This window comes from Meriones unguiculatus, assembly GCF_030254825.1.
Source record: "Meriones unguiculatus strain TT.TT164.6M chromosome 13 unlocalized genomic scaffold, Bangor_MerUng_6.1 Chr13_unordered_Scaffold_76, whole genome shotgun sequence".
Taxonomy (NCBI): Eukaryota; Metazoa; Chordata; class Mammalia; order Rodentia; family Muridae; genus Meriones; species Meriones unguiculatus.
Window position 1 is genome coordinate 51,397 of NW_026843680.1, and position 26,816 is coordinate 78,212.

Consider the following 26,816-nt stretch of genomic DNA (forward strand, 5'->3'; position numbering starts at 1 on the left):
CTTTTATTACACTTTGAGTTTCTAAATACGTGTACTTTGTGTTTTGATGACATCAATGCATAAAAATGCACTTCCTTGTTTCCATCATCATGGGTTCTTCTCATTTGTCTTGTTATTCACTGTTTCAGTGGATATTTGTTATCCCACTCCTATAATTTTTCTAAGGTAACATGGGAATAATTTAGGTCCCACCTCCATGACCTATGGAACAGTTTCTGATTTGGCAATAAATATACAACACTTGCATCAACAAACTCCCGCTATAATCTCAGACCAATCTTTACCTATCTCAGATGTGGAAGTTGAAAATAAATTTCTATAGTCTTTGATATCCTTTGATTCAGGAGAGGACTCTTGATTTTCATTATTAAGTCCAGAATAATCCTGGGAATTGTTCTAATTTTCACTCTTGTTCTTCCAGTAATATTCTGAAGACTAAAAAAATTACCTACGTGTCATAAATACCATAACTCTACAAAATGTTAAATCAGAAAGGGAGAATGACAAAACCATATTCACTGAAATTGGTGAGAGTCATGAAGCCAGTACAGTTATTGGTGCTATTCCAGCAAAGCTGAGCAGATTATTAAAATCATTGTTCTTCTATTTCTAACTTCTGGGTTTTTGTGTGTGTGTGTGTGTTTTGCATTACTGGGGTATTTCTGCACTAAGATTCAATTTCTGTTTGTTTTTTTTTTTTTTTTTACAGAGAAATTATGTCTGAGTCTTTTTAAATTAGGCATTTTAAATTAATTATAGTTTCTTCACTTTGTATCTTAGCTGTAGCACCCTTGCTCATTCCCTCCACACCTTCCCATGCTCATCTCCTCTCATGCCCCTCTCCAAGTCTTCTGATAGGGTGGTCCTCCTCCTGTTCCCTCTGACCCTAGCCTATCAGTTCTCATCAGGACTGGCTGCATTGTAAGGGGACCAGGGACTGCCTCTGACATAAACTCAGTGGCTGGCTCTTTGATCACCTTCCCTTACCAGGCCATAGAGGAAGACAATGCAGCCAGCCCTAATGAGACCTAAGCCTTATGATAATACTAAACTTAAATTTATCTATGCACTGTTTAAAAATCTTTGTGACCTGGAGATTGTTAAGCAGAGTTAAGCAGAGAGAGAGAGTTGAGGCCATTATTTCAGGAATTTTCTTGGGGTATATGCCCCTAAACAGTATATTGGTGCAGGGTAAACAGAGGCAATGTGAGTACCCTGAGAGGCCTGGAGATTCATGTATAGGTTTAAGATCCTTTATTATAGGCTTAGAGCTCCCTGAAAATGTAGTTTAAAGATAGAATGTCACATAGGGTACACTCCTGACAGAATAAAACTTAGTAAATAAGATAGATTGACTTAAATAAACTTTTTCTAGTTTGTAGCATAGATGGTGATACATATAGTAAAGGGAACTATTTATTTGTATTTGCTGTGCATAAAAAGACCAGTTAAAGTATTTTCTGTTTCTCTGGACTGCACTCATACTGCAAACAATGCCAGCCTAAAAGCAGACTTTCACATATTAAATGTGTTTTCTTTGAAGGAGACATTCTTTAGATTATTTAAAGAAGAGTTATAGGGCTAATAATGATAATCAACTATGTTCTGTGTGTACTTTTTAAATTGTAACTGAGCTTTTTTATTCCTGTATAATAAAAAAAAATCAAACACCCATTCTGTACCACTTGTATAATCATCTGTGTTCGCACTGTGAAACTTGTATAAACAAGAAGAGCCTTGTCAACAATAAGTCAGAGACAAAGAAAGGTCTGAATTTTAGACGTCAGCTGCTAGATTAACCTGACCACTTCAGCTGACTAATTTCCTCTCATCGCTGACCCCTCATCTGCTCTCTGGAGCACCCTGTAGGCAAAAACCTCTCTTTTCCATGCTCAGAATTGCCCCACAGAAAGGCTCCTTGCACAAGCTCACAGAGAATCAACTCCCAACAATAGAGCACGCATAGGACAGATATGGGATCTCTGCACATACATAACAGTTGTGAAGCTTGGTCCTTATGGGGACACATAACAGAAAGACCAAAGCTGGCTCTGATTCTTTTTCTCCTAATTTTACTGCCTTGTGTAGTCTCAATAACAGAAGTTGTGCTTAATCTTATTGCAACTTTATATGCCAAGGCTGATTGATATCTATAGGGAACTTCTTTTTTTTTTTAAAGAAAGGGAAGAGGGGCACATTAGGTTGGTAGGTGAGGTGAGAGGGAGGGTCTGAGAGGACAGGTGTGAGCAGATGCTGTGATAGTACACAAATTAATTAATAATATAATAAAAAGAAATAATAACATTGTAATGGAAATGAGTGAAAGAGAAACAAAAAAAAACAATACATACAATTAACCAAAGGAAGAGCTGGCTCTTTCTGAAGAGAAAGAAAATTGACAAACCTATATATCAAGTGAATAAAGGAAAAAATTGAGTACTGAAATTAAAGGAAATTACAGAAAAAAACATTACTACAGAATTCAATGAAATTCAGACTATTCTAAGGAAATATTTTTAAAATATACTATATTCTAGTCAGCTTAAAAATGAGATGGATGTTTTAGATTTAGTCAAGCAACCATTATTCAAAGATATATTCAACAATAATTCAGCAACCTAAATAGACCTAAATAGACCTAAACAGACCCAACTCTAAATTCAAAAGATCAGAAAATGCTCCCACCAAAAAAAGAAAATGATGAGAGATCAAAACAAGGAGACTCCAATATGGTGGAGACCAGTGTGCACCATATCTGAGGGGCAGAGATTCAGAGACTCTGAGACCAGTGTATGGACAGGTGGCTAGATCCAGAGCATCAACTTTGCTGCTTCCTGTTCTGGACAGGTCATCCAGGAAATGGAGTTTATCTGATCCAGGCTCTCTGTGGCCATCTCACGGAGTCAGGAGTAGCAAAATTTGGGCCACCTGCCCCTTCACATACTCCAGTGAGTTTGGATCCCCATATCCAGGGACGGTTTGCTCTAGCAGCCAGAATTCAGATCCCTCCTGCTTCCTGTAGAGCAGCTTCAGGATTTCTGGGAGAGCATCCAAGCCACCAAGCCACTGTTCTACTGGTCATCCTCAGAGGAATCTGAGTACAGGGAGCACCATTTGGGGCAGGCCTGTAAGTGGAAGCCCAGCTTTAATCTGAGGAATCCAGGGATGCCACTTGGGGCACCTGAACCTTGATAATGATGAGCACCAGTACCTGCACCCCAAAATTCATGGTTCCATTGCAAGCACACACTTGTCTTCAATTCAGCAGTCCCTACATGTTTATGTGTCCATATGCTGCCATGTGCTTTGCCCTTCAAGGTGCTGGCATCTGAACTGCCAGTATCCATTCTTGAGCCACTGCACATTTGACATCTTCCTGAATACTACTCTAAAGTCCAAAGACAGGAGGATCCAGTCTTTGCTGCAGTTTCCAAGAAGAAACAGGTAAGGCTACAGACAACCAGATGGCTAAAGGCCAGCATAGAAACGCAGTCAACAAAAACTGGGACAACCTGGCTCCACCAGAACCCACCCCCAAGAGAAATGAATATTCTAATACAGCTGAAACACAGAAAAAGCACATTAAATATATGTTTATGCAGTTATTAGAGACATATAAAAAGGAAAAGAACAAATGTTTCAAAGAAATACAGGGCAAACAAAGAGAGGCCATCAAAGACAAGAAACCACAATTAAACAGGTGAAGGTAATTATTAAAATTATTCAATTCTTGAAAATGGAATTTGAATCAGTAAGGAAACAAACAAAAAACCCTGGAGATGGACTACGTAGAGAAGAGATCAAGTACCACAGAGATAAGCATCATCCACAAAATATAAGAAATGAAGGAGAGAATCTCAGGCATTGAAGATACAATTGAAGAAACTGATCTATCTCTCAAAGAAAACATACAATCAGAAAAGTTCAAGGACTCCATGAAAATGTGAAACCTAAGAACAATAGGAATAGACTAAATAGATGATTCCAGGCTCCAAGGTACAGAATATATTTTTAATAAAATCATAGAAGAAAATTTCTCCAACATTAAGAAAAAGATAACCTTAAACATACAAGAGGCTTACAGTACACTAAATAGACTAGAACAGAAAATTTTCTTGCCATAAAATAATCAAAGCAATTAATCTACACAATGAAGAAAAGTATGTCAAAAGCACAAACGAAAAAGATCAAGTGACATATAAAGGCAGACTTATCAGAATCACACCCGACTTTAAAACAGAGGCTATGAAACTCAGAAGGGCCTGAGGGATGTCATGTAGATGTGAAGAGACCACAAATGCCAGAGCAGGCTACTGTACTCAGCAAAACTTACAATCAACAGAGATGGAGGAATCAAGAAATTCCATGACAAAACTAAATTAAAACAATGTCTATGCACTATCCCTGACCTTGAGAAGCTACTAGAAGGAAAACTCCAACCCAATGAGATCAACTACACCCACAAAACACATGATATAGATAACTTCGGAACAAAAATAAAAAGAAAATAAGCACACAAACACACTATCCACAATAACACCACAATAAACGGAGCTCATATTCATTGGTGACTAGTATCTCTTAACATCAATGGAATCAGCAATCTAATAAAAAGACACATGCTAACAGAATAGTTATGGAAACAAGATCCACATTCTGCTCCATACAATAAACACACTTCAGCCCCAAAGATAGACACTACCTTGGAGTAAAGTGCTAGAAAAAGGTTTTCCAATCAAATGGACGCGAAGGAGCAAGTGGCAGTATCAGCTTAATATCTAATAAAAAAAGTCTTCTTACCAAAATTAATCAAAAGAGAAGTGAACGATACTTCATTCTCATTACAGAAAAATCCACCATGAGGACAACAATATCTTGAACAAGTATGCCCCAAATAGAAGGGCACCTGCATTTGTAAAAGAAACATTATTAAAACTTCAACCACACATCAGTCACAACACAGTAATAATGGTAAATTTCATTACCTCACTCTCACCAAGTGACAGATCATTGTCACAGAAGCTAAATAGTGAAATAATGAAGCTTATATAGGTCATGAATCAAATACCTAATAGAAGTCCTCAAATATTTTCACCCAGGCACAAATATGCCTTCTTCTCTGCAAATCAAGGAACTTTCTCCAAAACTGAACATATATTCAGGCAAAAAGCAAGTCTTAACACATACAATAAGACTGAAATAATCACTTGGATCCAATTACACAACCATGTTCTAAATCTGTACTTCAACAATGACAGAAAGAGCAAAATGCCTACTCATACACATGGAACCTAAACAACTCTACTCAATGACAGGTGTCATGGAAGAAATAAAGAAAGTATTTAAAGATTTCCTAGAATTCAATAAAAATTAAAGCACAACATGCCCAAACTTATGGGACACAATGAAAGCAGTGCTAAGAGAAAAATTCATAGCACTAAGTGCCTTCATATAGGAATTTGAGACATTTCTTACAAGCAATCTAATGCCACAACTGAAAGACCTAGAATAAAACAAGATGTAGACAGGGCCAAGAGGAGTAGAGGTCTGGAAATAATAAAAATCAGTGCTGAAATCAACATACTATAAATGAAATGATTCAGTGAATCAACAAAACCAAGAGCTGGTTCTTTGAGAATATCAAACAAAGAGACAACCTCTTAGCCAAAGTAACTAAAAGGCAGAAAGACACTATCCAAATGAACAAAATAAAAAAGGAAAAGAATAATAGAAGTACAGAAATCAAAGAAATCATTAGGTCTTACTTCAAAAGTGTATACAGCACAAAAATTTAATATCTATATAAAATGGACAATTTTCGTGATAGATTCTACTTACCAAAGTTAAATCAAGATCAGATAAATAAAACATCCTATCTTCCCTAAGGAAAGAGAGGAAGTCATCAAAAGTCCCCATCCAAAATGCCCAGGGCCAGATGGTTTCAGCTCAGAATTTGATCAGACCTTCAAATAAGAGTAAATACCAATACTCTTCAAACTATCCCACAAAAAGAAACAGAAGGAACATTAACAAATTGATTCTATGAAGATGCAGTCACATCACAGTCAAGACCCAAGAAAGACATGAACTTCAGACCAATTTCTCAAATGAACACTGACACAAAAACCTCAGTAAAATGCTTGCAAACTAAATACAAGAACACATAAAAGATATCATCCACCACTGTCCCATAAGCTTTATCCCAGGTATGCAGGAGTGGTCCAGTCTATAGAAATCCATCAATTTAATACACCACATAACCAAACAGAAGGGTAAGAATTCCATGATCATGTCCATAGAAGCCAAAAATCCAACACCTGTTCATGTATAAAATTTTGGAGAGATCAGGGACACAGATCACATACCTAAACATAGTAAAGTCAATATAGAGCAACCCTACAGAAAACATTAACCTAAACAGAGAGGAACGCAAATCAATCCCAATTGAGGACTTCTATTAGGTATTTGATTCATGACCTATGTAAGCTTCATTATTTCACTGAAATCAGGGACAAGACAAGGCTGCCTGCTCACTCCATATCTTTTTAACATAGGGATTGAAGTCATGTTTCACTCTGCAAGGAATTTAACCCATGATAGCTTTAGATCTTAGAATTAATTTTCAACATTTGATCATTTGCAATAATATATAAAAAATTCTGCTTGTATTATGGTTGTCTAAGGATTGGCCTTTTTAATATAATAAATAATAGATTCTCGTCATTATATTAATGTATTTTCCTTCTGACTTTTTATTTTCTTATAAAAAATTTATTTTAAAAATAATATAATTACCTCACTATGCTTCTTCTTTTTCATTTCTCTAAACGTTCTCCTGGACCCACCTTATATTTGTTCACTCTCAAATACATAGCCTCTTTTCTCATTAAATATGTTTGTGTCTTTGTGTGTGTGTTTGTATATAACAATGCAACCTGCTCATTCCATATGATGTTACTTATATATGTTATCACACAGTTGACCACAACCCTAAAAAGGCAGCCATGTTTTCATTTACAAAGACTTGCTTTTTTTCTATTGTTGATACTGAAAATGACAACTGTGTTGTAAATGCAGTTCAGTTTCTTGTACATTCAGAAACAATCAGACATGTAGTTTTCCTGGAGTTACTTTGAGGCAAGACTCATTAGGCTTGTTAAACACAGAAATACAAATAGATCCTGGACAACTGGAGATTTCATATTTAATGGGGAACACTGCAAGAGCTGGTACACTGCAAGAGCTAAGATGGCCCTTCCATGCACCAAAAAGCAGGTTTTTAAAAGTAGGGAGCATATGACACAATAGCATGAAAATTGCTACTCTAAACTTCACACATTGTGTGGCTTCAGCAATGATTAATAATGGATTAAGGGATGAATGTTAGAGACATAGGGAACAGCACTACATTATGACACCAAAGTCACTTCTTAACTTTCCCCCTCTGCATTCCCAAACATTTTGAGTAAAAGTATTATTTTTCTACCTGTCTGGTTGGAAATGTGCTGCTCTGGACAAAATGCACAAGAAAAACAGCAGACTGGTCTGTCTTTTTGTAGAACTTTCCAGAATCCTGGACCACAGCTCTGTGTACATACAGATTGAGGAGTCTGAAAGCAACACAGAAAAACTGGTCATGATATTGAACATCAGTTTAAAATAGTTTAGGCTAAATACACATAACCTATGAAAATTGTATTCGTTTATGAGGAACTCTGAGGTTTTAATGTGGGAATGTAGAATGGAGATTTAAACTTACTATGCTTTTCAATACTAAATGTTCAACATCCCTTTATGTGACCAAACCATGACTCACTACTGCCTGGCCTGTGTGAAATGTATAGGGCATCAACATATTCTCTTCTGTGATGCAGCCAGCCAGAACTCATTTTATTGTATGAATTTTGGAACAGTTGGTTTTCAGACAAGAATCCAATCATACTTGCCTCCAGGCACACTTGTTTCTACCTTTATATTTCCAGTCTTGTAGTAACACCCATGCACTCTGATTCAGCTGCAAAAGGAAGTTTGGTTTTCTCAAGAAAATGGTTTGGCCATTGGTGAATTATAATCTGTTACTGTGACTTTTACCCTTGACTCCCAATGCTAGTGATTGTTCTTTGCCTTTCTTTTCAAACGTTAGTGTAGTCATCAAATGGGATTTCAGCAGTTGCATTCTTAGATAATCACATAACTAATAAAATTCTAATGCAATTTTAATTTGTTATATATTAGAAATTTTGTAGGACAGGGAATATTTCTATCTTAGACCTCTTTTCTGCCTTGGTTTGGATTCAGTTTCTGTCTAATATGTACATATTAACAGTAATGTGTTCCTGGATAACTGGATCAGCTGTTAAGAGTGCATACAGCTCTTGCACTGAAATATGAGTTCAGTAACTGACACACATTTTGGGCAGCTCATATGCATTGTTTACAGAAATGTCTTGTGTCCAAATTCATAATTTATTGTTTATGCTACCTCACAACATTGTGGAATTATTGATATGCTTGAACATAAGTTGTGTGAATGGAAGAATGCTTGAGCATCAGCTAACCTGTATAATTAACATATGTGAAAATTTCATAAGTTTGTGTGCATGTGTATGTTTACATATAGAAACACTTATACATACCACTATATCACCATGAGCTCTTAATTATCCATTCACTGCATTATGAACAAACACAAACATTCAAATTCAATTCATCTAATTCTAGCTAAGGAATTAACTGACCTTATGTGTGCATTTGTATGTGTATTTATGTATATATACATATATGTAATTCTGAAATATTGGTTCATTTCTGATTTAAAGTAATCAAACAGAACTAAAGAGATGTTTTAGTATTTAACATGCTTGAAACATAAGCAGGAAAATGCGAATTTGATCACGATGAAAGGATGGAAGACAAGCTGGGTGCAGAAAAATAGGCCTGTAATCCAAACTTCATGATCATGAAGACAGAGAGAGAACCTAGGTAATGCTGGCCACTGAGTTCAGCAAAATCAGAAAGTAAGAGTTTCACACAGATAAAAATAAAGTTGACAGTAACTGAAGAAGATAACCACAGTTTACTGTGGACTTAAGAAGCACATGTGGTCGTGTGCATGAACACCCACACACAAGCTCATAGTCACATAGAGCTAAGAATTAAAATTTCACAATTATTTTAAAAATTCAAAGAATCATTACACAATCACTTTTTTATTATTCTTTACAAATAATTCCCTTCATATTAAATACTGAAAATTTTTCAGACCTGTTTGTAGTTGCTTGGCCATTGAATCAGATCTTCAGTGATGAAAAAGCCTTGATCTTGTGCACTCTTGAAGACAAACTCTCCCACTTTAAGTAATAATGCATTTCGAAAACTATATGCAATAAAGTTTTGTATGTCATATGTTTCCCTAATATTCTTGTTCTCATCAAAGCTTATTTCATCTCCAGCAGCATTTATAAATTTAATTTTCCTCAGAAATGGATGCAGCTGAAGAGAGACATCATATGATATGAGTGGCCCACACAGATTACTGGCTGACTTTAAAGAGAATTTCATTTTCCCTCTCTCTAACATGGCTTACTTTTTGAAAGTGCTAGTTTGTTTATTTGTCTTCCCAGTTGTTTGGTGAGATTAAAATTATTCCCCATAGAAATAATGCAAAAGCTACTGAACACAAGTAGAAATATTGTCTATGAGATGCAAGATAGTATAGTGTGTAGCATGTCCTTAGTTGAAAAAAGATCCTGTGTCTTTCTCCAGCACTAGAAAATAATATTTCCATTTAGAAGATGTAGATTTGAATAGGATCCAAAATGGTGACACCCAGTGTACATGGTTACTAGGGATTTTACTGTCGTGACTTCACAGCAAGTGAGAGGTCATGCTGTGGACTCTAAAATGCCAGTGTTTATGCTTTACAACTGTACAGAAGATACTAGAAGGAAAAGCCCAACCAAAGAGAGTAAACAACACCCAGAGAAACACAGAAAATAAATAACACCGCTGCTGCAAAACCAAAAGAACAGAAACACAAAAACTTGCTGCAATCTTAAAAATCAAAATAACAGGCACTAGCAATCATTAATCATTAGTATCACTCAATGTCTATGGACACAGTTCCTCAATAAAAAACACAGACTAACAAAGTGGATGCATAAACAGGACTTATCAATCTGCTGCATACAAAAAATCTTAAAAACAAAGGAGGACCTTACCTCAGAATTAAGGGATAGAAATAGGTTTTGCAAGGAAACTTACCCAAGATTCAAGTTGAAAGAAGCCATCCTAATATCTAATAAAATAATCTTTTAACTGAATTTATTCAAAACAGATATGGTAGGACACATATAGCAAAAGGATACATATGATAGAAAAAAAATCCACCAAGATGATGTCTCAATTTTGAATATTTTGCTCCTAATACAAGGGCACCTACATTTGTAAAAGTAACATTACTGAAGCTTAAATTATACACTAATACAGCCAGAGTAATAGAGGGAGACTTCAAAACTCCACACTCACCAAGGTACAGGTCATGAAGACAGAAAATACAGAAACAATTAAACTAACATATGCATGGATCAAATAGATTTAACAGACATCTACAGAATTTTCACCCAGACAAAAAGAATATACCTTCTTTCAGCACCTTACAGAAGCTTCTCCAAAATTGCTGTTGACTTTGACAGAGAGTGAGCCTCAAAAGGTACAATAAAGTTGAAATAACCTTTTTGTCTTATCAGACCACCATGGATTAAAGCTAGATATCAATAACAATGGAAACAATAGAAAACTTAAAAAAAATCTCATGGAAACTGAACAACTCAGTGACCACTGAGTCAGTGAAGAAATGAATTAAAGATTTTCGAGAATTCAATGAAAATGGAGGGGCAACATGCCTAAACTTCTGGGACACAATGAAAGCAGCGCTAAGGAGAATTTTTGTAACATTAAGTGCCTTCCTAAAAAGAATTAAGGAATTCTCACAGTAGCAACTTAAAAACGTCTGTAAAAGCTCTAGAACAGACAGAAGTAAATACACCCAAGATGAGTTGACAGCAGGAAATAATCAAAGTCATGGATGAAATCAGTATCATAGTAAAAATGGAAATGGAAACAATACAAAGATTCAGTGAAACCAAGAGCTGTTTCTTTTGAGAACATCAACAAGATAGACATACCTCTAGACAAACTAACAAAAAGTCAGAGAGACTGTATCCAAATAAACAAAATCAGAAATGAAAAGGGGGAATAACTCCAAAGAATCATTAGATATTATTTCAAAAGACTGAATTCCACAAGTTTCAAAAATCTAAAGGAAATGGAAAATTTTCCTGATAGGTTTCACTTCCCAAAGTTAAATCAAGATCAGGTAAGCAGGTTAAAGTGTCATATAACCCCTACGAAAATATAAGCAGTCATCAAAAGTATCCCAACCAAAATAATAATAATAATAATAATAATAATAATAATAATAATCCAAGAACCAGATGGCTTTAGCATGGAAATCTACCACTTTCAAAGAGGAGCTCATACCAATACTTCAGAAACTATTGAAAAACTCAAACAGAAGAAACATTGCCAAACTCATGCTATGAATCCACAGTCACACTGGTACCTAAACCACACAAGAATCCAACAAAGAAAGAAAAGTTCAAACCCATTTCCCTTATGGACTTTGATGCAAAATTACTTAGTAAGATACAGGTAAAACCAGTCCAAGTTCAAATCAAATACATCATTCACTATGATCAAATAGGTATCATCCCAGGGATGCAGGATGCAGGGATCCATCACTGTAATTCACTGAAAGAAAAAAAAATAAACATGTTCATCTCATTAGATGCAAAAAAAAAAAAAGCTTTTGATAAAATTGTGCACCAAGTGCACGATAAAAGTCCTGTAAAGATCAAGGATACAAGGCCCATACATAAACATAATAAAGGTAATATACAACAAGCTGATAGCCAAAATCAAATTCAATAGGGAGAAACTCAAAGAAATTACACTAAAGTCAGGGACAATACAAGGCTGTCCACTCTCTTCAAATCTTTTCAGGGTAGTACTTTATGTTCTTGCTAGAGCCATAAGACAACTAAAAATGATCAAGGTGTCCAAATTGAAAAGGAAGAAGTCAAAATATGCCTATTCACAGACGATACATATATATATAAGTGACCCACAAAATTTTACTAGAGATCTTCTAAGGTGATAAGCTCCTTCAGTAAACTGTCTGCTATAAAATTAACTCATAAAATCAGTATTCCTCTTGATTATAAATGATAAATTGGCTGATAACAAAATTAGGAAACAGCATCTTTCACAATAGCCAGAAATAATATAATATATCTTGGTAGAACTGCCCAAGCAACAGAAAGACCTCTATGTTAAGAACTTCACATCTCTGAAAAAAGAAACTGAAAAATATATCAGAATATGGAAAGATTGCCCATGCTCATGGACCAGTCGCATTAACATAGTAAAAATGGCCATCCTACTAAAAGCAATCTACAGATTCAATGCAATTACTATCAAAATACCAACCCAATGCTTCGCAGATCTTAAAAGAACAATTCTCAATTTCATATCAAACACCAAAACAAAAACAAAGAAACAATAACAAGAAAAACAGAATAGCTAAAACTTTTTTGTATAATAAAAGAACTTTTGGAGGTATCTCCATCCCTAACTTCAAGTTGTACTACAGAGCAATAGTAATAAAATCTTATGGGACAAAATGAAAGCAGTGCTAAGAGGAAGTTCATAGCACAAAGTGCTGCTGGAAAGAAGGTTGAGACATCTCATACAAACAACTTAATGACACACCTAAAATCCCTAGGGGAAAGAAAAACAAGCAACAAGCAGACACACCCAAGAGGAGTAGATGATTAGTTTTTTTTTTTTTTTTTTTTTGTTTTACTGTTGCTCTATATTACAGCTTGAGATCAGAGATGGAGATACCTCCAGAAGATCTTTCATTGTAGAAGATTGTTTTAGCAATTCTGGGTTTCTTGTTATTCCATATGAAGTTGAGAATTTTTCTTTCACAAAACTAAAGTCCAAGTGGATCAAAGACCTCAATATAAAACCAGACACACTAAACCTGTTAGAATTAGAAGTGGGGAAGAGTCTTGAACTCATTGGCACAGGAGACAACTTCCTGAACAGAACACCAACACAGGCTCTAAGAGCAACAATCAATAAGTGGGAACTCATGAAACTGAAAAGCTTCTGTAAAGTAATGGACACAGTCCTCAGGACAAAACGACTACCTACAGATTGGGAAAGGATCTTCCCCAACCCTATATCCAACATAGGGCTAATATCCACTATATATAAAGAACTAAAGAAGTTAAAATGAAACAAATTAAGCAATCCAATTAAAAAAATGGGAAACAAAACTAAACAGAGAGTTCTCGATAAAGGAATACTGAATGGCAGAGAAATACCTAAAGAAATGCTCAACGTCATTAGCCCTCAGGGAAATGCAAATCAAAACAACCCTGAGATTTCACCTTACATCCTTCAAAATGGCTAAAACCAAAAGCTCAAGTGACAGCACATGCTAGAGAGAGAAAGGGAACCCTCCTCCACTGGGAATGTAAATTTGCATACCCACTCTGGAAATCAATCTGGAGCTTTCTCAAAAATTTGGAATAGCTCTTCCTCAAGATCCAGCTTTACCACTTCTAGGCATATATCCAAAAGTGTCTCAGGTACACAATAAGGATATTTGCTCAACCATGTTGGTAACAGCTTTATTTGTAATATCCAGAAGCTGGAAACAACCCAGATGCCCCTCAACTGAAGAATGGACACAGAAATTGTGGTATATCTACACAATGGAATACTACTCAGGAGTACAAAACAAGGAAATCATGAAATTTGCAGGTAAATGGGGGGAACTGGAAAAGATCATCCTGAGTGGACTATCTCAGAAGCAGAAAGACACACATGGTATATACTCACTCATATAGACATAAAATATAGGATAAACCTACTAAAATCTGTACACTAAAGAAAGTAATCAAGTAATCTGGCTAAAGGCTCAATCCCCATCCAGAACAGCAAAGAGGATGGACATCAGTAGAAGGAGAAAACAGGGAACAAGTTAGGAGCCTGCCACAGAGGGCCTCTGAAAGGCTCTGCTCTACAAACTATCAAAGCAGATGCTGAGTCTAATGGCCAACCTTTGAGGAGATTGCAGGGAATCTTGTGAAAGAAGGTGCAATCAGTAAGACCTGGAAGGAACTGGAGCTCCACAGGAGGGCAACAAATCCAAACAATCTGGGCACATGGGTCTTCCCTGAGACTGATAGTCAAAACAAGTAGCATGCAGAGAGATAACCCAGAACCCCTACACAGATGTAGCCCATGACAGTTCAGTCTCCTTGTGGGTTCCATGGTATTGGGTACAGGGACTGTCCCTGACACAAACTGATTAGCCTGCTCTTTGATCACTTCCCCCTGAGGGGGGAGCAGCTTTACCGGGCCACAGAATAAGACAATGCAGTGACTCCTGATGAGACCTAGCAGACTAGGATCAGAAGGAAAAGAAGTCTTCCCCTATCAGTGGACTGGGGGGGTGGCATGCATGGTAAAGGAGAAGAAATGGAGGAATTGGGAGGGGAGGAGGGAGGAAACCACAGGGGGATACAAAGTAAATAAAGTGTAATTAATAAAAAAATAGTAAAAAAAAGCTAATTCCAATTCTCTTCAAACTATTCCACAAAATAGAAGCAGAATGAACATTACCAAACTCATTCTATGAAGACAGAGTCACCTTGATACCGAAACCTCACAAAGACCCAAAAAAAGAGAACTTCAAACCTATCTCTCTTAAGAACATTGATGCAAAAATAGTCAATAAAATACTTGCAAACTAAAACCCAGAACACATTAGAGATATCATCCACCATGACCAAGTGGGCTTCATCCCAGGCACGCAGGTTCAATAGACAAAAATCCATGACTGTAAGCAATCATAAACAAACTGAGAAAAACCGCATGATCATTTTCTTAGATGCCAAAAAGCATTCGACAAAATCCGATACCCATTCATGTTTAACTAAGTCTTGGAGAGATCAGGGATACAAGGCACATCCCTAAACATAGTAAAGACAAAATACAGCAAACCTCTAGCCAACATCAAACTCAATGGAGAGAAACTTAAACCCTTTTCCATTTTAACTTGTACTTTTAATTATAAGATGAAAATGTTTTATTGGCTTGACCACATTAAATTTCTTACTAATAATGTAAGATTCTAAGCTTCGCCTGCTTATGAGTGAAGCTTACCTGCCATGGTAGAAGCCAGTCTGTGTTTCTGTCTTCTTTACATCCCATTTCAGTTTTGCTCAATACCATTTTATGTAGGGCATGGGCCACTGCATACACTGCACTCCATATGGAATAGCTTGGCTCAGAAATAGTCATCATGTCATTTATTTTATCTTTAGTCTTTAGGGAAATATTCAAAGAACTGGGTTTAAAATTTCCACATCTCGAAGCAGGAGGTGAACAATTAAATTTGTCAATCCAGAATTTAGAGAAGTAAACATCTCCTGGGTAATGGGAGGGTGTAAGGGCCTCAAGAAAGTGCTTGAAGCCAGGGATAGTTCTCTTCTTTAAAAATGATAAGCTTCCACTGAATAGGTTTATTATAACATGCTTTTCATTTATTCTAGATTCTAAGTATGTCGAGTATGGCTTTGCCAAGATCCACACCTTCTTTCTGGTTACAAAGATACTAATGTCAAGATTAAAAACCCACATGGTAATTCTCATTGTTATCACTTAGTTAAACAATTCATAAATGTATTTTAAGCTAATGTAATAAAAAATAAAGACAATAATAAATTGTCTTTATTTTTTATTACATTAGCTTAAAATACAGCAAGTCATCTATATCACCATAGAATAAATTCACATTTACTTGAGTATGTTGTTCCAAGTTTTGCAAATAATAATCATAGTTTACATTTTCATTCAAATTATCTGGGAGTTTTTCTATAAAAGCCACACAGATATCTTCTATTACCATCTTTACTTTCAGGTCAGAGAGAAACTCCCTTCCTCTCTGATCATCAGACACAATGAGCCCCACCCACTTCCAGCCAAAGTGGAGCAATAAAGAGATCAGCCCTTGTGCTAGACCTCTGTCTTCAGTAGACATCTGATAAAGGAATGCAAATGTATCTTTGTCATTAAGCATGGAATCAAACGGTCCATATGTGACCTGAGAAGCAAAGAAAAAAAAAAGTCATTCTGAGTTTCAGGTATTTGGAATCATCACCCTTAGGAGGAAGTGACTTCATAATTCAAATATGAGGGTTAAAGGACTGAATATTGTTAAGGAGGATGTCTTCTGTGAGATTAGCTTGTCCCTAAATTATGTGGTGCTATACAATATTTTACAAATACCATAGGCTCCAAAGTAACTGAGGTGCCTGAAGCAGCCAAGAAGTAAACAATAAGCTGTTCACTGGCTTGAAAGGAATGATAGATCTCTCTTGCTACAATAACAATGCAAAAGAATATCTGATGTAGAGAAAACTGCAGAAAGCATCAACAGGTACTTTCTAGTCTCATAACACCATATTTCTGAGAACCTTCACTTTTAGGAAAGCAAATATGGAAAGAGACTAACAGTTTTCAGAGATTCAGTTTCCTAAGTTAAAATGATTCAAGTTGTGATTACCTGGGGCCTCATTGTCAGGGGTTATTTTATCATCCCTCTCAATAGAGGCAAAACTCAGAGAGATATAAATTATTGTCTTTATTTTTTATTACATTAGCTTAAAATACATTTATGAATTGTTTAACTAAGTGATAACAATGAGAATTACCATGTGGGTTTTTAATCTTGATTATTGCTGACTCTTGTGCTCACCAAGCATTTTCTGTTTGTAGTAATGCGTGCTGATAGATGCTATGCATTTCTTCAGTGTAGCCTGGCAAGAGTCAATTGTGATGATACAGCTAAGTGGTTGATCTCTGTGGGTGCTATTCTGAGATCAACTTTCCTGAATGAGATCATTAATTCCTTGAAAGATTTTCATCAGTGATGGCATTAAACATTGTTCCAAACTTAGTCACATGTCCTGAACTTTCCTTTTCCATATGTCATGTATTGACAACCGTAGGAATTTTGAGATGTATATATGCTAGATTGAGTAGTTAGGTATCTTTGCTGTAGAATTTGACTTATGATCAAATGCAGACTGAGTATCCACAGTACATCATCCATTGTTTGGAGATATAATCATGGATACTACTAAGTGATCTGCTCAGAAACTCCCAGAATTAACTGTTCATGCATTTTGCCACACTCTGCCATCTGTTAACTATTAACATATCAAAGTAATTCGTTCACTGTTATTTGAAATCTGTCTACAGTAAACATAATCCACTTCTCTGTTTTCTTTTGTTTGTTCTGTTATTGTTCTTTTGTTGGTTTGTTTGTTTTCATCTGAAAGTGTTGCAATTGCAGCAGAAAATTCCGGCTTGTTTCCTGAAATGATTCCTAGAGGTTTGTATTGAGTGTTGCACTTGTAGTTAGGGATATACTCACTCCTTCCAGACAGCCATATCAGAGGGTCCTCCAAGGTTATTTTGTTAGAAATAAAAGCATTGTAGATGTGGGAACCCAAGGTCATATTGGGAAGCAGGTTTGAGTTCTTATTTATCTCTTCAATGGCAAAGTATAAGGTCAGCAAATATTGATAGTTTCTCCCAGTCACTCTAAACCAGAGGAACAAAAGGTTGGGTATTGTCAGTACATTTTTCTAAAAAAGTCTTTATCAAATACAGAAACCTAGAGATCCTAGCCTTTGACTTTTCCTGTGACATGTAAGTCTTGTATGAATAAGCTCATGACAGCCCAGGAACATCATCAAACGGCTCCTAAACTCTCAGAGGTTTAACTGTTTCAAATATTTTTTGGTGTACAATGTGTGCATTAAATATCATTTGTTTGTATCTTATGACTACTGAATACATAGGTGATTATGATGTTTCAGCTCATGGAATCACTGGGTTACAGAAGAGTCACTAAGGTGTTCACTAGGAATATAAGTAAGAGCTTCACACCCTTTTCTTTTGTAATGATTCAATTTCATACTCACTTATGAAAATTCTAACAAGTTTATGTGCATTACTAGTGCTAAAGTGTCTCTTTGTGGTATAGACAGATGCCCGGGCATCTATCTATAGATAGATCACTTTGAATAAATGCCAGCATCTCAGTGCCCACAGGGTGGCCTTGGAAAAATGTTTAGCTCTAGTTCATAAGATCCTTTCTGGCATCTTTGGGCACCAGGGACACCTGTGGTATTCACATATATATAAGAAGGTGAGCTCTTGAGTAAATGAAATAAGAATAAATGAGCATGTGCAAAATAGTTTTCTTGGGTTTGAAAAATGATATGTTATGACTAGTTGCTGCTCTTATGGAGGACCCTGATACAAGTCACAGTAGCCAATTTTAGGTTCCAATAGTGTGTATCACCAGTTCTAGGGGATCCATGTCCTCCACTGGCCTCTGAAGGGACCCTGCACATAAGTGACACACAAACAAACATGTAGGCAAAACACTCATAAACATATTGTAAAAATTAATAAATCTTTATAAAAACTAAAAAAGTAGTAAAAAAGTAGTATAGGAAATGTGTTTCTCTAAGCTTGCAGATTAAATGAATGAGTAGAGTTTCCTAGGTAAGGCAGGGGGAAAAAAGTAAGTTAAAGTAGCATATGAAAAAGAAAACACCAAGTACATTAAGACAGTACAAAAGTGCTCACAATGTGACAAAGTGGAACTTTGTTGCAGGTGGGTTAGTTGAACTGTGTCACACAGAGCCTTCAGCACTTGGGGATGGATCCTCAGAAGCTTTTTTTCAAAACTGTGGTAGATAAGAGTCTGGGTGACCCTAATAGAGGGAGCTTAACAGAAATCATTAGCCTAAAGTCAACTGTGTTCTACTGAAGGAAGGATTCTGCCTTCTGACCTGCCATCATCAGGAAGAAATTCCATTTGGTTTTACTACATTAATCTGGGATCTGTGGCTAGATGTTCTGTTAAGAGAGAATCTACTGGGCAAAAGCAGGCAATTAGCAAAAACCGAGAGAAAGACAATTAGTCTTCCTCAAGGATTATCCCATACTACATATTGAATTGTAAGAATGTATACATGTATACATGAAAATTCCTGGACAGAGCTGTGTCTGCAAAGACTGGATATAAAAAGTTCATTGATGTGGTGAGGGTGAGATTGCAATGTTGTAGTTTGAAAGGCTCATTACCATAGCATGGGCTACCTGAGTAGCCATTTCTTGGACACCTCTGTGGTTAAGATGATAGTTATATCTATATCTACATCTGTATCTCTACATCTATCTATCTATCTATCTATCTATCTATCTATCTATCTATCTATCCTATAGCTGATGAGTAAAATCGTTTTAGAATATAGTAACCCAGAACTCTACTGGCTTTTGCCAATCTAAAAGACGAGAATGACATCACATAGCCATCTTGGCATCTTGGGCCTGTATGATATCTTGCCCCGTTTTGCTTTTTAATGTCCTCTCTGAGGTTTCCAGTGCTGTATTGGATTCATAGTTTTCTTTATTTATTCTGTTACTATGAAAATTCATGAAGCTGCATCCACATTGTATCATAGAATTTGGGATAGCCTAAATCATGTTCACAGATTCTCAAATTTATTCAAATTTATTGAAGAAATTCTTTTTTTCCATTTGAGTTAGGGGCTTATGTTTTTCCAGTCACATAAAAGCAATACTAAAGACTAAAGAATCGATTCAGTTGGTTATATATGTATACTTATTCATTTATATTTGTGTGACAGGAATGCCACAAGAAGATCATCAGGGCCAATCAACCAGGGCCCAGGGGGTCCTCAGGATTTTGATGCACCCACCAAGAACAATGCATGGTCTCAACCTACGTCCTCTACATGTAAGTAGCTGATGTGCTGAGTAGGCTTCATGTGGACCCACTAGTTAGTGGAGTGGACATGAACTATATTTTCTGTTTGTTGATCACTTTCCCCTGATGGAATTGCCCTAACATACCACATGGGAGTAACACAAACTCAGTCATCATAACACTACAGGGGCTGGGGTGCTTAGCTAGAAGGCAGAATAGTGGAGGATGATATGGGAGAGAGAGAGGAGGATTGGGAGAATAGTGTGGGGCCTATGACCAAGATGTAAATTGAATTAATTAATAAAAAATATTCAAGTGAAAAATATGATAATAAGTTGGATGCTCTCCCTCAAAACCCTCAGAGAGTTCTGCTGAGTATGGATTTAAGGAATGTAATGAAAATGATTTCTCTGCCAGACATCTTTAGTTGGTAGCTAAGATAGGCAGAAATGGCCTTTCCTTTGATCATATTTCAACTGTGGTAGTGCTGACAACTGAACCATGAATTGCCACATGCTTCACCCACCAATAAATCCCTGCCTAGCCTTTGAACATTGTTAAGTTAAATGCTCTACTCTGCCTGGCCAAGGTAGGTTACTTTTCCAAATTACTGCTCCATAAAAAAAAAAATCTCAGGCCTCACAAGTCTGATGTTTGAGGGATCATGATACCTGTATAGCAGCTGAAGACAATGTTGTTTTGTGTGGCATCCAAAAACTGTCAACCTCTGTTCCCTACAGTCTTTGAGAATGCTATGAAGGATCCCAGACTGGGTGCCCAGGTATATAGTAAGTCTCTGTCATTTTGACTGATATAGAGGCCATTTGGATTATACTTCCTGCTCAAATTGGCCCCTCTCAGATCTCTTGTTTTTTTCACAGCATGTTTTCACTATAGAAGTTTAGCAGAGGTTATGAAATTTTAGGCAGCTCCTCTGAACAAGGCTGCAGCTGCATGGTCAGTCCATACTATGCATGAAAGCCAGACATTGTTCTTTTCTACAGATATCTAGATTTCCTGCTAAAGAAGGCATTACCTTGCTGGCTTCACACTGAAAAATCTAATCTCACAAAAATATATTTAACTGAAATTCAAATCAATGTTACTAATACCTAACAGCTTACATTTTATGGTTCTTTCACTTAAAAGAACTTGCTTGTCAACCATTTATACCAGTTGTCCAACAAATCTGTGTCCTGGTAAATGTGTGGATATGGGAAACAAACATTAAAGTTGATGTAATTTTGAATGTCTAAAAAGGGGATTTAAGGTATGTAAATGCAAGTTATAAATGTCTGAGAAAATGGTTTAAAGTATGTGAAAATGAGACTTAAAGAGTATAAAATTTTAGAATTTTAAAATAGTAATCAGTGGAGTTCTGATATGCTATGAAAACCACCAGGTGAAAGCACTGGCTAATCTCATAGTTACAGGATCAAACTTTTTAATGTCCTTTTATTCCTGTTGAAGATATGCTTCAAGGCTACTCATTGTGCTGAAATCTTATCTGTCATTACATATTCAGAGAGAAGAAAGGCTATTCAGTTTTTTAGCCCAAAACCATCCTTTTTTTTGTGCTCAATCTGATCTGTAAAGCATCAGTCTACTCCAACTGTTTACAGACACTTGGTACCTGCTTTTCCTACAGTGAGAATTTCAGTGTAGATTATAGATTGTGGTCATGTTAATATATTTAAAACTTGTATATCTTTGTGTAAACTTTAATAACTATAATTTATACTTCAAGGAATTGATACTTGATCCACCTATCACATGACAAAAAGAATCTAGATTAAGATTTCTGTCAATTAAAAATTCAGTCTTTTCTGTCTTTTGTCTATCTCTGTGAATGGGTGTTTTTCTTCCTCCTATGTTGGGATTCCTTCTCTCTCTGGCTGCAGTGGGCTATTGAACTATGGTTTCTCTACCTAGTGAAAGCATTCCTAAGAGTTCTTTACTTCCAGAATAAATTAGACATCCTGAGGGTTTTTTTTTTTCTATTTAAGTACTCCATAACAATACAACTACCAAGACTGTAGGATAGCATGTTTGTTTCCTGCACAGAGAGGTAATATGTATTGATGTTTCAAGACGGTTCTTTTCAGCAAAGGATCATCCTAATCCCAAAATTGATGTTCAAATGAACACATGTACCAATTATAACATCAACAGAGAAACAGGAATATGAAAAAGCCTCATGATTCCTCCACATTATCATAAATAACCAACAACCTAACACACAGTTTCTCAAAGAGATAAAGTGGCAGATGAATACTTCAGAAAGTAAAGTGATGAACAACAGCAAAGAAGACAGAACCAAGCAATGAATTGAACTGGGCATTGAGGCAAGAATCAGCAGTCTCCACCAGAACTTGGATGAGGGATAGCATAAACACTTGTACACAGGAAAGACTGAGTACCATAAAAGACAAATAATAGGACATAAGTGAGACTGTGAGGGAGGAGAAAGACATATAGAAAGGCTGTAAATGAAAATCATACAGCCTCCAATCAAATTCCAGAACACTGGGATTCCAGCAGAGCTAACGAAACAGAGGACAGAATATGGCATGAATGACATGAATTTCAGAACACTACATTACAATATCAGTGATAAATAAATAAGTCATATGTATGAACATAGTGTCTAAACTCTGAGATACTTTAATGATGCTAAAGACAGAACACATGAAACCAGAGATTCTAAGATTTGTACTGAGGACATAGGAATATTCCAGTTCACTTTAGCAGAAAATCTCCAAATCTCTGGAAAGAAACAGATATTCAAACATAAGACATTTAGATGGCCAAACAGACCTGAGAAGAATGGAAACTTATCTTGACATATTAGTAACAATATTTTAAAAATTCATAAGTCTAACCATGGAATCACACAATGGAGCAGACACAAAAGTTGGTGGTTTCTTTCCCTGATCACTTTATGACTGGAAAGATAACAAAGAGAAGTGGAAATGTCTGTAGATGCACAATGAAACTGAAAAATATGAAACTGTTTTTCACATTGTTCTGAAACTAGTTCATAATTTCCAATGGAATTACCTATGTCTAGCACATCATGTACTATCTTGTAGGTAGAAGAAACATAGCACATTCAAACAAGTACTCACAGAAAGGTGTTCCATAGATGACTTGGTTCTCTGTCAAAAGAGTTCTGGACATTTTGGGGTAGAACATGTGGGATGTGAATGGGGATAAATGTACCAAGAATATTTATTGTCTGCCTCCATGTAGTTGCTGGGCTCCCAGTAATGAAAACAACTGAGGTGAGACATCTCCATTGATGTATATGCAGATTGTTGGAGTAGGATGAGACAAAGCAAAAGAAGGGACATTTATGCTCTTCACGACACAGAGACAGTCCCCTGCATCTAGGTTGATCCAAGGAAATTATTGGCTTAGGTCCTGGAACAGGCTTAGACCTCAACAGTGTCAGAGAAGACTTTGTATGCTATAGCTCCTTCCTACTGTTGCTTCAGGATCTCAGTCTGTGCACACCCAATAGTTCTCATGACAGGTCAATCCAAACACTGTAGGAAAGTCCAGACAACTGAGGATCACAATACTGGGATTTGTCTATTGCTGTAGTCAGACTTGCTCTGAATTTGCTGTCTTTTTATTGTTCTATTTTCCTTTCATCCATGTACTCTTGGAATCTCAATGCCCTGGAGCTCTGCACCTGGTTCCTCTATGTGGGTTAAAAACATGTTTGGTTCTTTCATTCTTCCTTCAACAACCTGTATGATTTCATCATGGTCCACAGTGACTTTGGAAAGCACCACAGTCTGAGGCAAAATTGTAGGTCATCAAAAACAAAACAAAACAAAACAAAAAAAAAAAAACAGCTTGTTTGTTTTGGATTGCTGTTGTGAAAGGTAGTGTGAACATTGGATTTCTCCTAGTAAGGGACTCAGGGGCAGTAACTTTTTGATCACTTTGCTAGCTCTTTGATCACTTCCACCAGTCAAGGTGGATTAACTAGGCAACAAGAAAAGTGGTTTGGACAATTTAGATGAGACCTGATAGGCTACATTGAGATAGTAGAGGAGGATGTCCCTTATCAGTGGCCTAGAGGAGGGATATGGGGTGGCTGGAGAGGAAGAGATTCCAATCATACTTTTGAAGAAGAAAGTAAACATTGGTGACTCAGCTTTATGCAGGACACCTGGGCTCAGGCTTCTCAACTCAGCTTTTGTATTCGGCTCTCCTCCTGGACATTTAGCACCAAATTCAGAATTATACAGGACCAAAAGAGGGGGCAAGCTGCTTATAGTCAATTTAAGTCATGACAGGCAACACATTTATGACTTGTGTGCTTAGTTTAGATTATCAGCCACTTTCCTCTTTACATTCTTTCCTGATTAAGAGTCAAACATGAATCACCTTAAGAATCACGATAGGAGTAGTTTTGGAGCCTGTGAATATGAACTCAGTTTTGAAACTGGCAGCAGAAGACTTGAGATGGCTGGATTCAGTCAACTGTCTCATAACAACAACCAAAAAGAAAAATACTTCTTCTCTATACTTTTTCTAGTTTACTGTAATACTCTTTATCATAATTACTACTGATATAATTTCATGGTATTATTATATATACTGTTATAATAAGATATATACAATATAATGTAAATCAAAATTTGATATCTAACTTATGTAAAATCCATTCATAAAAATGCAGCTATGAAATTTCAAGAGTCTTTGAAAGTAGAAAGGTGAAAAAATGATGTAATGTTAATTCTTATATATAAACAAACAAAATAATTAATTGATGCCTCCTATGTATAATCTTACAAAATTTTGGTTTCTGGAATTTAAAATATATATATACAGACTACACACTCAAACAATATCTATCTGTCTATGTATCTATCTATGTATCTATCCATCTAACTATCAATCTAGATATAGATAAATATAACTATATAGTGAAATTTCTATATAGGTACCAGCTTAATTTTTCTATGTTCAGTGAGTTGTGTAAGTGCTGTATTCAGCGATAGAGACTTGCAGTGAATTTATGGAGAGCAAATTATAATCTTGACATAAGTGTGCATTGTTTGGGCATTTCAATTAGACTCCTTTAGCCACCACCTCAAGTAGATATAACCCATCTTCATTTGATGTCAAGTGACATCCTGTTGGGACTCTCATGTTATTTCATTTGGATCACCTTCAGAGATGTATATATTTTAGGAAGCTTCTACTCTATTAGGTTACTACAGTAGCATTAAAATGACATTTAATTTTAGCTGCCTCTCTTTATATTACATTCCTTAATGTCCTCTTCCCTCCCCACTTCCAATCAATTCTCCTTTATGAGCCCATCTTCCATCTATAGATAACTATTTTATTATCCTATCCTAGGCAGATCTATTTACTTGTTCTCAAACACTAGTCTCTTATTTTATGTATATCCCACATGCTTATCATTCACTTTACAAGTAATAGTAACATGTAAGAAAATACATGCCACATTTGTATTTTTGAACTTGTGTTACTATACTCAGACTGATTTTTTCCTAGTTTACCTGTAGATATGCATTTACTTTGAAATTTCATGATTTACTTTGTAAAATGACTGAGTAATATTTTGTTGTGTAAACATCAACATTTTCTTTATCTATTCTTCTGTTGATGGACATCTGCATTATATCTAATTTCTGGAAGTGTTGATTATAGAAGTCATAAACATGTTTGCACAAATGTCTCCATGGAAGGATGAAACATTCTTTGGCTATATGCCCAAGAGTTGTATAGCTGGTTCTTGAGACAGAACAATCCCCATCTTGCTGCAGAAAAGCCACAAAGATGTCCTTAGTGGTGGAATATGTTTGTACTCCTACTAGAAATGTCTAAATATTCTTAGACATTGTGACTCTCTTTAGACCATATCTCAAACCACTTTTGGTTTCCATTTCCCTGGTGACTATTGATCTTGCACATATCTTTAAATGTTTCTCAGCCATTTGAATTATTTCTTTAAGAATTCTCTTCTGATATCTTTTTCTATTTCTTTCTTCAGAGACTGAAGTTTTTTCTTACAAGTCTTTCACTTGCTTGGTTAGAGTTACACCAAGGTACTTTATGTCCTTTGTGACTATTGTGAAGGGTGATGTTTTCCCAATTTCTCTCTCAGCCCTTTTGTCTTCTGTATACAGGAGTGCTACTAATTTTTTGAGTTGATTTTGTATCCAGCCACTTGGCTGACTTGATTTATCAGCTATAGGAGTTCCCTGGTAGAATTTTTGGGGTCACTCATGTATACTATCATATCATCTGCAAATAGTGACATGGCATGTACTCATGGGCTGGTTCTTTGATCATCTCCACCTGAGGGGATGGCAGCTTTACCAGTCCACAGAGGAAGACCAAGAAGCAAGTCCTCATGAGACCTGATAGATGAGTGTCAGATGGAAGGAAAGGAGGTCCTACCCTATCATTGGACTGGTGGATGGGCATAGAAGAAGAAGAGTGAGGCAGCATGTGAGGGAACAGGGAAGGGGACTACTGCTGGGATACAAAGTGAATAAACTGTAATTAATAAAAATTTAAAAATTCTTTAGAATTGTATGTGTGTTTTATTTGTATTGTATATTTTATTGATATCTAATTTTTTCTTTTGACTTATGCATTTGAATATTAGCCTTTATTTGGGTGTGTAGTTGTTGAAAGTATTTTAGTTTTGTTTACACTCCTACAATTTCAGAATGATGGCGGTCCTTTGTTATGCAGAAGATTTTTCAGTTTTCTGCTGTACTTTTAAAGATTGTTTATCTTGATACCTGGGCAAGGGCTAGGAAGATCTCCCCTCCTCATTGATAAGTAAGATTAATAGAGTAAAACTGTC